The 15,902-nt window shown below is 37.1% G+C and overlaps 1 pseudogene; it reads right to left on the bottom strand.

Moving 5' to 3' along the window:
* Positions 1-3,530: 3,530 nt before the first annotated feature.
* Positions 3,531-3,630, bottom strand: LOC122098702 (annotated as a pseudogene).
* Positions 3,631-15,902: the final 12,272 nt, after the last annotated feature.

Raw genomic sequence — 15,902 nt, 5'->3', positions numbered from 1 at the left:
GCACACACACACACACACACACACACACACACACACACACACACACACACACACACACATGTGCGCACATGTACACACACATATACATGAATGCCAAATTCAGGGTTTATTGTACAAAAAAGTTCAAATAAAATATTAGTGATTAGGAAAAATAATAATTTGCCTTATTACAAAATAATACATAATCCAGTCACCACGGTTGTTACATTTTACTTGTCTCTCTCACATGTGACCACTTAATTTATTTTTAGTTCATTCATTCATTCATTCATTAGTTTGGTGCTAATACTAGAGCTTGAACTCAGGGCCTGGCTCTGTCCCAGAATTTGTTATTATTTTTGTTTTAGTTTTCTCAAGGCTACAATTTTACTGATTATACTACAGCTCCATTCCAATCTTTTGTGGTCACTTTCAAATCATAATCTAATGAACGTTTTTTTCTTGGTCTGGTTTCAAAGCACAATCATCAGATTTCATCTTTCTGATTAGGTAGGATTAAAGACCTGAGCCACCTGTGTGGCTCCTACATTTTCCTATACTTATGTAATGCACATACTTAGATAGTAATTTAAAACTGAGATCCTAGAAGCAAGATGTACAGTGATGATATTGTCCTGTCAGAAATTCAAGTTAGTAATGAAAATTTATTCTTAAGATCATACACAAAAATACGTAAGAAGAAATCTGAAGATGTGTGTGTATATGTGTGGGGGGGGGGGAGGTGCTGTTGCAATATGTTCCACATATAAGCACTGTGCAGGGGTGTCCAGCTATTCACAGTTATTGCATGAGTATCTGCTTTGAGATACCAACTCATGGAAAATGTCTAGGTGTCCACTCTAGGCTGCCCAATGGAGAAGGTTATACTCATCCTCATCCCTAGTATTCATATGAGTGGCCATTTTGGAAAGTAGACTCCACACTTTAGTAAGCTGCAAGGCAAGCACTCTACCACTGAGCCATTTTCCCAGCCCAAGGATTAAGATTCTTGTCTGTAATTTGGTCAAAGATATTTCTCTTTATGTAAGCGACTAAAAATTTATTTACTAATTTCAAGTAAATACATAAATTCTCTTTCCATCACTTTTAAAATATAAAAAAATTGTTAGCTCTGTAAATTGGTTAGAAGCATGGATTTTGTGGCTAGCTAGGTCATTGTACATCTGTATCTCTCTCTTTTCCTCTCTCTCTTTCATGGTTTTCATAGACAATATGATTGCTCCATAATTATCCTAATGTATTTTGCTTTTATATTTTTGGTTGCATCATTTCACATTCTGCTCTGCCATTTCCCAAGACAGCACCACATAAACAGAAAAATCCAGAAGTGGTGCTGTGGCTCAAGTGGTAGAGCCCTTGCCTTGATTTGAAGAGCTCAAGGACAGTGCCCAGGCTCAGAGTTCAGGCCCCACAGCTAATTTAAAAAAAAGAATCTAAATACTTGATGATTTTACTAACAGATCTGACTGAAATCAGTTGAATCACAATTTTCCTGTACAATGAAGGAATAGGTCCAGGCTATGAAAGCAGCTAGAGAAGGCAGGCAGATTGTATCTGTGAGAAAACTTTGTTGAAAATAGAGTCAAGGATTATTTACTGGTGATTCACTTGCACTTGAAGCATGATTCTGAACTATTGCTTGCTGATTCTGAACTACTGCTTTGATCATTATATTCTCCAATTAGAAAAAGTGAAATTTAATTGATAGCAAAGGACCACTAATACATTTTGACTTCTCATTAAGCATCTTCGATCATCAAAATCACCTGAAGACAATAGACAGTCCTATTTATAGATGAAAACAAGTGTCTTTCAAAAAACAAGAATTTAGGTAGTCAAACAAAGCACTTCTATTTTACTACTGCATTATACATTTTTTCTAATATTGGATACCAACATTAGAAAGATACTAGAAAGCTCTTAAAACCCATATGTTGAATAGTGAGTTCTCTTACACGATAACATCGTATTTCCCAAATCATTTACATAGAAGGCATTGTTTCCTATTTTCTCATTCCTAGTATAAGATGCACATGAAGACATCACTAGTCCTCATTTTCAGTCTGTACCTTTGAATACTGAGGAAAATCTTTCCTCTGCTATCAATTCCCTACTCTTCAGTTAGAATAAGTTAGAATAGTAAAAATGGAAAAAGAAAATAAATCATGGTGAAAAAACATATGCAGAAAATTCACCAAATTTTTGTTACCAGTTCAACCAATGTGAACTATTGGGGAAATACATGGACATCTCATTCCCACTGGCACTCAAAGTCTCTGGTTAGGCAATTCTGAGGAAGACTAGTAACAAGATGAAAAAGTGAGGAATGGTATCAATTGCAAGAAAAATGGAGGAGGATCCAAGCAAATTTCTTCTTTGGGATACCGAAATTAATTGGCTTACTATGGTGCGGAGACTACTTTCCAAAAAGGCCACCCAGATGAATACTAGGGATGAGGATGAGTATACCCCTCTTCATCAGAAAGCCTAGAGTGGACACTTAGACATTGTCCATGAGTTGGTAGCTCAAAGCAGATATTCATGCAATAACTCTGAATGGCTGGACACTCCTGCACAGTGCTTATATGTGGAATAATACCAGAGTGGCTTCTTTCTTACTTCATCATGATGCGGATAACAATCCCCAAACTAAAGGCCTCTTGACCCCCTTGCATCTTGCTGCTTGGAATAGAAATAGCAAAGAGAAGCTGTATCTCCTTCTGTTGAACCATTGTATCAAACCAGGTCTGAAGAACAACTTGGAAGAAACTGCATTTGATATTGCCAAAAGGATAAGTATGTATCACTGCCATTTTGAAGTTGTGGAAGGCTGTACAAATTGTTCTCCTTCGTAGTAATGGTTTGGTTAGCTTTCTTAACTTTCAAAAATGCCAGTCCATCCTTTGTGTCCCTTCAAATTTTTTTTCACAATACAAAGCGACAGCATTCTCTTACTTTAAAAATGCATGGATTTCATGGTATTCTTCCAAGTAAATTGCCTGACTTTGATGTCAAAATGTATTCAAGAGTTGTTTGTATACATCTATAAAGATTTTTACAGAGTTTGTAATTTTTTTAAATCAGACATAATTTTAACTTATCTGTTGAAATGAATAGTATAGAAACTAAAGATGTTGCTGGTGCTTTTCTGAAAAAAGTATATGTATGTTTGTATAATGTCCATAATCTATTTCATTAGCTCCTAGATATAATACTTTGAATTCTACATTGTCATATAATGTATAGATTCATTAATAAATGTGTCCTTTCAGATTGCATTCCATATCGAAGTTTAAGATTCCTTTTTTTCTAGGTCTTTTTATTATTTTATTTCTTTGGGATAAAATGACAATGTTATCTAATTTCAAGTTTTGTAAAAGTTATGCTATGTAAGGGCCTTTCTAAGGTGAAGATTTAATACACTGATGTCAAATTAACCTTTAATTCTATGAATTACATGTATTGTTACACTTCTATTTTTGTAATGAACTTTTTAATAACTATTTTTCATTTCTTGCATCAGAAGAATGAAAAATATGGAATACTTCACAAATTTTCATATCATCCTTGTGCAAGTGTCATGTTAATCTCTGTATTGTTGTAATTTGGGTAGACCTGCTGCTGAAGCATGTAGTGTACTATAAATTTAAATACTTAATGATGCAATCTTTATACAGGCATATATCCATGGTTGCCTATTTGTAACAAGGAACCCTTATTGTTCCTAAAAATGCTATTGATCTTATTTCTCTAAAATTCTGTGTATAGTGGGAAAAACTTATATAGTTTGGTCGATTGCTCACATTTAAAATTTTTTGGGCAATGACTATTTTGTCGTTTTCATTTTAAATTTGATCATACTTTGAAGCCTTTACAGCTAAGTCCAAAGGTGATGGCTTTTCAAGTACTTATTTATCAACTGAGTTAGCTTTGTTGAGCTAATGGACTCAAAGTAAGCCTTGCTTAAGAGCTACTTCTAATCTTATGCAGCTTAAAATTTCCCAAATGAAGTCTTGTGGGACAAATGTCTACTTGAACCTTTACCCTTCTTCCATGTAGGAACAGACCAAACAGAATATCTTACCCTGACAGCATAGATTGTCTTACTGGAACAAAACTAATCTTAGTTACAAGGGATCATAGAAAGATGAACAGTTCAGACAGAATTGTTCAGAATGGAAGGCATTTTATCGAAATATAATTGGTTATTATACTTATCATTTCAAAAGTAGCTAAAGCAAAGAAGGTGAAAAAATTGTTCATATGCATGATTACCTACTGTCCTGGCCTGTCTATAATCCAACCAGGCAGAACTTACACTACTGACTTTCTATCACCAAATATTTCCATAGCTCCTGGAAAAGTCCATATGTTTCTCCTCGATATTAGACCTTAAATTGATAATGTTTTAATCACAGTGTTTCCTCTTTTCTCTAGGCTGTAAATCTACAAATGGTAAATCTTTAAGTCTAACTCTACCAAAAACTGAGGTAGAGATAATTGAATAATACTTTAAAACAGAGTTGCCTTTGATTCCCTAACCACAACACAACAATGTAAAAGAATTTTTATATTATATAAACATATATTTTATATTTGTATGTGCTGATTTTAAATTTCACACAATGAATCTTACTAGAATTGATAATTTGACAAATATATTGACATTTATTCCCATAAATAAATTGGAACATAAATGATTAGGATTAGAATATTTATTAGAATATAAATAGTATCAATGCAATATCTTCGGTATAAACTTGTGATACCTTCTAAATTTTCGTGGTCTTCTGAATTCACATGTAAAATAACATATTGTTTTCTGTTAATCTATAAGGGATTTTACTCTGATGCTCTGTTTATTGTTTTAACTCACTGGTCCCAAATTTTTTTTCTCCATATTTCTGAAACATTCTTGCTGATTATACCCAAATTTGGTGATATGATGTCTGCAGGACCCACGAGTTCTAGGATACCTGGTCCCAGCTATCTGCATCATCAGATAACAAGGGCAAGACTTCTGACATAGGCCCATACAACATGCCAACAGAAAATAATTGAAGATTCATCTCAATTTCTCATTTCCTATAATATTTCAGGGCCCCAATTCCTTACAAGAATTAGCAATAATGAATTGTGAAATGCAAGGCAACTTAAAATGAAAGATGAGATCACAAAATCTGAGAGAAAGTACTGTAATTCAAACTTTCAATTTACAGATGACCAGCCCATATGAGTGAACAAAATCACAAATGAACAAGATTATTTTTAATACCCCTCTCCTAATGATTAACGAAAGATTTCAGTGCAGCCAAAAAAATAGTTTCTGGAATGATAGATCCATAATTGGTCTACTAAGGTTAGGGAAACTTGATTTAGATGTCAAATATAATTTAGAAAAACATTAACTGAGAAGATCTTTAGTGCTTCAAAACACTGGTACTTCAGTAAAACTAGGTTCTGTAGTATAAAAATGTTGTCATTCTCAAACCAATGATAACCTACATTTAATCTCCTGAAAGTATATTCATTTTCAAATAAGCTATTTAAAATCACATTTGCCAAAATAACACTTGACAAGTAGATGACAGTGACATTACAAGGTTTTCAAGTGTAGGGAGCAAGTTACAATAGAGTTGATTTACGTACCCAGAAGTAATAACGAACAAGTTCAACCATTCATTAAATTGTAGAAATAGTACCCCCCACCATTTGTGTTGTTCAGTAGGTGCCTTCCAGAAATGTGTTAAATAGATCAGCCTCCCATATTTCAAACCCAAATATTAGCTAATGAAGTAAATTTCATCACATAAGAAGGTACATTTTAAAAATTCACTAATAATTGCCTTATCATATGTTGTTTCATGTTTTCCCTATCTGTCTAACATAGTAAGAAATATGACTTTAAGTCTTGAATATGGGTACTGGTGTGACAAACATAAAATCTGTCTTCTATTTTTATCATAATCCTCTAAGGAGTAAATTTATTTTTCTTCTTTTTCCAAAACTTATAGGTAGAAGAAATAAATTATCCTATGTAAAATAAAATAATCACACACCATTGTACAAAGCCATTTATAAAAACTGGTAGTTAGGAATAAATTCTAAGCCATTTTTAAAATTTCTTGTTGACTAAAGATTAATCTTCCAAATGAATGAGAATAAAATTATGTCCAAGTGCTTCACATCTCCAGTCTTAGTCTTGCAAAGGAATGAATTACGGAAATATAAGCTGACATCAATTCAAGTATGTGTGGGATTGAAACTCCATGGAGTTTCAAAGTATTAACAGGCAGTTTAATGGAATGACTATCAGGAAATTGAAACCAGAGAGGAACAATAGTAAAGAAATAGAATGAATGAAAAATGGAACAAGGGGCAAGTACAGCTAGAATACTCAATGTACATATGTAATAAAGCAAGTGGTAAATCTGGAATAAATCTTGGAGAAAGGGTTGGTTGAGATTGACAGGAGTGATTCTGATCCAGGAACATTAGACAATTAGATGGACATATTTAATTGTAACACACTTGTACAACCTTTTGAAATTCAGTTAAAAAACACAACAAACAAAAACACACAAAAATCACAACCAAACAACAATCTCTAGAGGGTATGAATATGACCTCTCAAAATTTTAAGCAGTTAATGAAGGGCAGTCTTTGGAAAAGCAAACAAAGCTGTTCAAAGAAGGCAGTTTGGGGTAGGGGAGAATTTTGAACAGATTTAAAAAGATTGTCTAAGGTTATAAATCACCTATATTTACTGTAAATATCCAGCTATGATATCATTCTATTCAAAGCAAATTACCTAGCTGGGTGTCTTTCTTCATAGAGACTATGAATATTCACCAACACAAATACATGTATACTACACATACACATGGAGTTATTAGCTCTTTTTTGTGGCAGGTCCTGAGGCTTGAACTGTGAGCCTAGACATTTTCCCTGAGCTCTTTTTGCTCAAGTAAACATTTTATTGTGTCTTAAACCACGATTAACCTTGGCTGGGGTTCAGCTTTTACACCCACAGATGATCAAGGGATCCTAGGACCCGAGTTCAACTCTCAGCACTGGCAAAAATACATCAAACCAACAAAAATGGAGGAGGAAAAAAAACGATAGGTTTTACACAACAGTTTTACCTTGGTTTCCTTAGCACTGTGACCCTCCTGTGTCTCAATGATTCAGCTTGAAAATTTTACGTGTCCTTGCATGGTCAAAAGCTGGTGGGCTGTCACTGAAGCCTAAGCCCAAACCAGACACCTAGGTCCTGAGTTCTATCCTGGGACTGCCACCTACACATGGCTGAAGATCCTAGGAAACTCATTCCTATCTATAGGAACACTAATAAAATGTTTAAAATGTACTAATTAGCTAGTCATTCCAGTATAAGATTGTATGCAATAAATAAGTCATTGATTAATACTTTATTAAGTCTTCTACAGTTACTAATTAATGGAGGCATAATTTTATACCAAATAATTGGTAGAAATAGACTATATAAAATAAGATATAGACATCACTTTTTATATAGGGTTATACACTAGAATCTACATAAATGTCTATCTGTCTCTCTCTGTATACATTTATAGATGTATATACATATGTAAATTCATACACATGCACACACACACACTGCAATCTAAACATCTATCTATTTATATAGTGGCCGTTCCTAGGGCTTGATCTCAGGTCCTCAAATATGCCCACCAACTTCACTTGCATCAGACTGGTGTGCTAACATTTACCCATTCATGAAGTGGGCCTGCCAGGCCCTGAGTTCAGTCTTGGGACTCAAGAATGATATAGTAGTATACATAGGCAAATCTATGTCTTATGTATTAGGATGCAAAAATGTTATATGTGTAATTATGCTCACTAAAATATATAAGAAATAAATAAAACACAAAATAAAATGAACACACTAACCACAATATGCAGTAAACATGTATATGTAAATATAAATCATGTATTTAAAAAGTATACGATTATTATTTTTTCCAGTGCTAGGACTTGAATTCAGTCCTTAGGAACAGGCCTGATTTTCTTGTCTTCTAGCACGGTGATCTTCTCCATCCCCCACAGTGCTGCAGATTTACCCAGATCCTGGGTTCAAATCCTCGGCGTGGCAGAAAAAAAGGGCATGAATTCCAAGGCAAGGAGCCTCATAATATTTTAAATATTTTTAATGTATGTATGTATGTATGTATGTATGTATTTTTATTTTGTCCAGCACAGGGCTGGAACTCAGGTCATGGCAATTCTGCCTCAGCTTTGATCACTCTAGGCTAGAGTGCAAAAACTGAACCCACAGCCAAACCTGGGTGCCTAGGCCCCAAAGGCTTAAAGGAAAAAAAAAATTAATGCGACACAGAAAAAAAAAAAACCTAGGAACTTGCAGATGGCTGTCGGTTTTACATTTGTTTTCTTTGCAAGGTGATCAGGGGTCTGAATGACATGGTTGAAAAATGTTGGTAACTTGGCATTGCTAAAGGCTCCGGGCTACCAGGGAAGCCATAGACCAACATGGCAACATAGGCCCTGTGTTTGAAGCCCAGTCCTGACCCCTACCAATGGAGGGAGATCCTAAGAGTCTCGTTCCTATTCATAGGAATACTGATGGAAGAATATGAATGGCAAAGTTGAATTAGTTGTTTTGTATACTACTATATAATTAGACAAAGTGATTTTCAGAGACCAGCGGATTTTAATGAATATTTTTGACACATAGAATCAATAGAATACTATTGATTACATGGACACAATAGTTTTGGGACAGGGGTTGATTTAATTGATAATTCATTAAGGTTAATAATATTAATAATATTAATAATTAACAATAATATTAATTACATGGAGGCATAATAAATACCCAAGAATTGATAGGAATGTAGCCTTTATAACTGAATAATGTATAGACATTTCTGGCACTCTATAAAGATCTATATTTATTTGTGTACTACCATCTGCATGTCAATCTGTTATTTTGTCAACCCCTGGGGCTTGATCTCAGGTGCTAGAAATGCTTGTCAGCTCACTATGCCCCAGGCTGGGGTGCTGACACTCACCCATTCATGAATTGGGCCTTGTAGGCTGTGAGTTCAGATGCCAGCACACACAAAAATTGAATCATGGAGTAAGAAGCCCATGGTGACACATGTTTTCCTTTTCTGTGAAAGTACTGGTTGTCAGGTGTGAAGTTTCATGCATAGACAAATCTATATCCTATGTAATAAATGTAATAAATATTTCATGTATAATAACAGTCAATAAAATAAATGGTAAATAAATGAATGAAATAAAAAATAAAATGAATAACTACACTAAGCAGAATATGGGGTCAACATACGGGGCTCGATGTCAGGGCCTAGGAACTACCTGGCAGCTGAATTAGCTAGAGGCTGCTGGGCTGACAGTCACCCATTCATGAATTGAGCCTTCTAGGCCCTGAGTTTAGATCCCAGTACTGCCAAAAATGTAATCGAGGAGTGAGAAGCAGAGCATGACACATGTTTTCTTTTTCTTTGAAAGTGCTTGGTGACAGGTAGGATGTATAATTCAGATGCAAATCTATATGCTATGTAATAGGATGTCATAAATGTAAAGAATGTCATAGGTGGAAGAATTGTCACTACAATAAATGAAAAACAGATTGAATTAGTAGTGAATCATTCTAGGATAAAATTAGACACAATAATGATAGGGTGTGGATTAAGTTTATTATTTTATTAAGCATTAACAGAATAAAAATTGCATGGAAACATAAATACCTAATAATTGGTAGTAACACATCAGGCATAATTTAATAATACCTAGACATCTGTCTCATTCTATAAAATATGTAATTATATGTATGGATGTAGGTATATATGTGATAAACAATAATAGATTATTGAGCAATTTTAATTAATGTTTTATTAATTGTTAACAGGGCACATCATTTAATGGAGACATAATTTAATATCTAATAATTGGTAGTAATATTATCTATAAATTAATAATATACATACATCTATTTGTGTATATAATACTTATATACAGCAATCTCTATACCTCGTTCACTCCTGGGGCTCGGTGGTTGGGTGCTCCCCTAGTAAACACAAAGCCCTGGATGCGATTCCTGAGTGCCACATAAACAGAAAACCTGGAAGTTCTGCTATCTTTCAATCAATTGAGTGCTAGACTTGCACACATACCCTTAGGGACAGTGTCAAAGCCCTTACTCAAGCCCCAGGACTGCTGACAAAAGAAGGTAGAATGTTCTGCAACTATAGAACGACAGGACTTCAAAACCTCATCACAAAGGAAGCTAGGAGTCTGGTGCTGACAGCTGTAACCAACCTGACTTAACCAGATGGAAACTGCTGCAACCCACATCCATGGGTTACCCCCATCATCCTGGATTCCTCTGGCTTCCCCCAACATCCTGGCTGCTCTGGAGCTTTAAAACCTGGCAGGAAGTCTGCTAGACTCTTTGAAATAAGGCTCAAAGTGTAGAGCTCTGGCTTTGAGCAAATGTTATTAGAACAGTATCCTCATGGCTTCAGTTCAAGATCCATGGCTAACCCTCCCCTCCCCCCTAAAAACATCCACTAAACCATTAGATGTGAACATGTGAAATGATCCTCAAAGAATGGTGATACTGATGAAAGAACCCCAATTCTAATGACAACTTGTGGAATAGAGCTATGTGCTGAGTCCTTCATAGGCTGCTCTGCGCTGAGTCCTGCACATGGTGCTATATGCTGATCCCTTCACAGGGTGCAGTGTTCTGAGTTCTGCATTGGGTGCGGGGTGCTGTGTCTTTCACGGGATGCTTTGTGCTGAGACACGCAAAAAGTGCCATGTTCTGTGTCCTTCACAGAGTGCATTCTTTCATCTGTTCCATGAAAGAGCTCCACAACTGAGATGATTATGCGGAGAATATTGAGGCACAGATATGTCCCCATGGTAGGGACAAAATTATGTATTACTGAAGACTAGTGAGTTGTCTCCTGCAGACAAATGTTTGGTTTTGTTTTTTTCTCAGTCATGAACCTTCAACTAGTGGCCTAGGTGCTGTACCTTACCTCTTGGGCTCATGGCTAACACTCCACCGGATGGAATCAAGGACCCCCTTGCAGCAGAGGCCACAGCCTAAGGGTTTATAGCTGAGGTCTGTCATCCTGCCTTCTCAGGAAGCTGAGATCTGAGGATATGGTTTCCATACTATCCCAGACACAAAAGATACCATGAGACTATCATCTCCAATTCACCACTAAGGAACATGAAGTGGAAGCTGGGTGCTTGTTGCTGATGCCTGTCATCCTTGCTACTCAGGAGGATGAGATCTTAGGATCATGGTTCAAAGCTAGCCTGGGCAGGAAAGTCCTTGAGACACTTAGCTCCTATTGATCACAAGAAAAGCTGAAGTGACGCATTGGCTCAAGTGATAGAGCACAAGACTTGAGCTGAAGAGCTCAAGAACAGAACCCAGGACCAGACTTCAAGTCCTACAACAATAAAAAAAGACAGAAACAAACTAACAAACCTGAAGTAGAGGGATGGGAATGTGCCTTAGAGGTAGAGTGCTTTGCATGTATGAAATACTGGATTTAATTTTTCAGGATCACATCAATAAAAAAAAAAAGTCTGAAGTGGCTCTGTGGCTCAAGTGGGAGAGGGTTATCCTTGTACAAGAGAAACTAGGTACAGTGCTCAGGTCCTGAGTTCCACCTCAAGGAATGGTGTATGTGCCCATGCACACGTGCGATGGTGTACAAACACACACACACACACACACACACACAGACTAGAAATGATGTTTTTGCACAATATGTTAAAGCTCCGGGCTTCTGCACTGAGCTCATGGTCAGCACCCAGGCCCTGTGTTCAACCCCAAAATCTAGCCACCCAGGACCCAACTAGGAGAGGTCAAAGGTTTCAAAAGCTGATGAGCTTCACCAGCCATAGATGACAGGAAGCTTTGTGATATCCGACATATGCTTGGATTTTCCAAGCTTCCGGAAACCTAGGAGAGGCATCATAGGCCCATCAATGCCCTCAATGAAACATTTCATAAGGTTCAGTGCCTTAGTTTTCTACCAGAAGGACTCCTGAATTATATTGAGCACTGTATCTGAACACCAGAATATAATCTCACAAAGGCAAGATAAGTGCACAGGACTTGGCCTGCCACCGAAGGTGACACAAATGAAGGCTTCCTGTCAAACCAGAGTACTGGGGAGAGAGATAGGTTGGGGTACAAGGAGACCTTTTTCTCCTGACCTTCAGAGCCTGCCAACACTCATCCTCACTATCTGACCCAGATCGAGTTTTTTGTTAAACAGGTGTACAAGACTGAAACCTTTTGTCTGTCGATCCAGACAATGCAGGAGACTTCTTCCAGCAAGCCTGGAATGCAGAGAAACCCTCAGGCTACATTGGGAACAGTGAGGAGAGCCCTGGAACATGCACTTTCATCAAAGCAGTCTATGTTATGAAATCATTTTATTGAATACAAATTTCCTGGCTTGGTGCCATTCATCATAGCTTCTCTGGAGTTTCACCTATAGGAATATATCCATACGTACACAAAGATATGGATGTACAGTCTCTATTTTTCTAACTACAAAATGTGAATATTTTAGTTTATTTCCCCAATGACACTCAAACTACATTCAATAACATTATAATTGAAATAATTATAAAACAGTATATTGTATTACAAACAATAATAAAAATATTAAGAAGACAGAAAATCAAAGGATTTGGAATTCTGAATACATCCGTTTTTTAAGTACAACAAAAAAATTAAGATTAACAGCACAACATGTTTTATTATTTTAGTGCTATAACAACAATTTCAATACAAATAAGAATATACTCCAATCATCATCTAAATAGATATAGTTAGAATTGTTTTTGAAGCCTAAGAGAAATAAGTATACAATTATAGAAAGAAATAAAGGAGAAAAGATATTGAAATTGACAGAAAATGTTTGCATAGACTTTAGTTTACATGAGAAAGCAAAGTTGATTTTTCACAGAATATAATACCAGCCAGATTCAAAAGTACTGACAAAAAAATATTTAAAAGTCTATACTTTTTGAGGAGGCAATTCCTAGGGATGAACTATGAGTCTAGGCATTGTCCCTGAGTTCCTTTTGCTCAAGGGTAGAACATTAACCTTGAATCACAGACCCACTTCTGGGTTTTCCTGTGATCTCTTAGAAATAACAGTGTCATGGACTTTCCTAAGCTGCTTGGATTCAAACTCAGATTCTCTACATCTCAGCCTCCTGACGAGCTGGGATTACAGAGAGAAGCCTCTGGCACCTTCTTTCTTTTCTTCTTCATTTTTTAATCTGGACAATCTGATGCCTTAATAGGGTCATTTCAATGGTTTGAATCTATAAGTTAACTACCCAAAGTTCTTTATAGCTGCTTTATCTGAGAAGGATTTTCTCTCCTTATCTTCCCATCTGGTAACAGGTCTGAAGACAAAAGTGAGAAATGAGTGTCACCGGATTGGGGAGCAAATGTCCACAGGACATGCCAGCTCCATCACTTAGAATTGAGCTGCAGTGAATTTACTGAGGATGAGAGGACCAAAAGCTGGAGTGATCCTCATACTGTCTGCATTGCTCCTGTTGCCTATAAAATAATATAATTATGAGTGTTGTGTGTCTCCAACCTTAAGTGTCTAGAACACACTAGAAGCATCTTCATGTATCTCTTTTTCTCTAGTGCCGCTTTAGATTTAGACTAAAGGTTTCTGTGGGGGATCTCCTAGCTGAATCCCTGAGGAATGCCGCTTGAAGCCTCTTTGGGAAATCGCAGTTCAAAGTCAGCCTGAGCAGGAAAGTCTGTGAGACTCTTATCTCCAATAAACCACTAGAAAGCCAGAAGTGGAACAGTGGCCCAGAGGGTAGAGCTCCAGCTTTGAGAGAGAAAGCTGAGCAGGAGACAGAGCCTAGACCAGGCAGGAAAGCTGGTAAGCGCTTATGTCCAATTAACAACCAAATGGCCCGAAGTGGAGCTGTAGCGGTGGTGAAGCCTCAGCCTTAGGAAAAAGCTGAGGAATGCATCGGGCCCTGAGTTTAAGCCCTGGGATGGCCACAAAAAAAAATTCAAAAAGAGAAGGCCATGTTTATGTATCAGTGCCCTACCTACTTATATGAATTTTACTTTCCTGAGTGCAAACAGACCGTGTGCATTGCTTCTGCTTTTATTTACTAGTTTATTTTTCAGATATGCTCCTTGAGCATATAAAATCATTCTCTTCATTTCAGGCCCATGGCTTTTCTCTTGCAGGGTTCCAGGCCGGTGTCCTTATATGAGACACAGTGAAGCTTTCAGCAGCCATTATTTACATTTTATTATGAGGCCAATGCAGGAATAGTCACAAATCAGGCAGGAGAAGATAAGATCAGGTTTCGTAGATGTAACCAGTATCCAGAAAATTAAACATGGGGATGTAAAATGATAGCATACACATGTTAAAACTACCATTAAGGAAAAGGTGAGGGGGCTGGGAATGTGGATTACTGAGAGAGTGCTTGCCAAGCATTCAAGAAGCCCTAGGTATCATTCCTCGGAAGCACATACACTGAAAAAAGCCAGAATAGTTGCTGTGGCTCAAGTATTAGATTTCTATAGACAGTGCCCAGGCCTTGAGTTCAACCCAATCACTGGCAAACAGATACGTAGGTAGGTAGGTAGGTAGCTAGGTAGGTAGATAGAAAAATAGATAGATAGATAGATAGATAGATAGATAGATAGATAGATAGATAGATAGATAGATAGATAGATAGATAGATAGATAGATAGATAGATAGATAGATAGATAGATAGATAGATAGATAGATAGACAGACAGACAGGAAGGCAAACAGACAGATAGACAGACAGAAAGAAAGAAAGATAGATAGACAGAGAGAGAGAGAGAGAGAGAGAGAGAGAGAGAGAGATAAGAAAGAAAGATGATTGATGAACCTTGTCTTGGATGTCAGAAGGAAAGATGGGAACAATTCCCAGTCATGAGACCTTCTGGAATGTGTTAGGCCACCAGCATCACCTTCACACAACCACAGAGCAGGAATACTGTCTCTTTTCCACTTCTCAGGTAGCCAATGGCCCCAGAGACAAGAGAGCAGCGCTAGATTCCATCTCAGGTGCTTGGAGAGAGAAGAGAAACAGCCCTGCCTCTAGTTGGTCTGAGGATTTGCAATAATTATGTGGAGAATGTAGGAAGGAGAATGGACTGGCAGAGGTAAAAGAAGGGCCTTTAAATCTGATAGATGAGTCAAAAACCCACTTCCTAAGACCAGAGAGCAGAATTTTTCTACTCTATTCTTCCCCCCTACCCCACATAACTGGCTCTCTATTGGCAAGGTAAAGATAGACTGAGGCTCCCTTCACCTGAGGAACGAAGGATAATTAGTCATTGTTTGAAGAGGCTGAGAAAAACCTGACACTGGTGTAACTCTAACAAATGTTTCAGGTTTCCCCACATTGCTTCCTGTGCCTGGAATGAATGAACTGGTTTTGCAGCTCACTTCCCTGTTGAGTGTGTATATTCTGCTCCTAATCCTACAGGCCTGGTCTCTGTACCTAGCCTGGCTTTTGCAACTGTTTTCTGTCCTTCAAATACAGTGTTACACTGGAGTTCTTTCTGCTAACAGGGCTAGGGCTTGGATCCTGAGAATTTCATTTGAACTCAGGATGGGTCAATAGTGTTTCTTTCCTGCTTCTCTATAGAGCTCAAGAACTCTAAGAACATTTAGAGTGGAAGTACTTCTCATCACCAAGGGAAACACAAGAAGCTGTTGAATAACTGACTTTTCAGAAGTGGAAATCAGAGTGTCATAGACTTTCCTGCCATGGCTGGCTTCACCCTGTGATCCTGAGACCTCAGC

The sequence above is a fragment of the Dipodomys spectabilis genome, unplaced genomic scaffold (assembly GCF_019054845.1).
Source record: "Dipodomys spectabilis isolate Male_0828 unplaced genomic scaffold, ASM1905484v1 ptg000487l, whole genome shotgun sequence".
In the NCBI taxonomy this organism is placed as follows: Eukaryota; Metazoa; Chordata; class Mammalia; order Rodentia; family Heteromyidae; genus Dipodomys; species Dipodomys spectabilis.
This window is presented reverse-complemented; position numbering and strand designations above follow the sequence as displayed.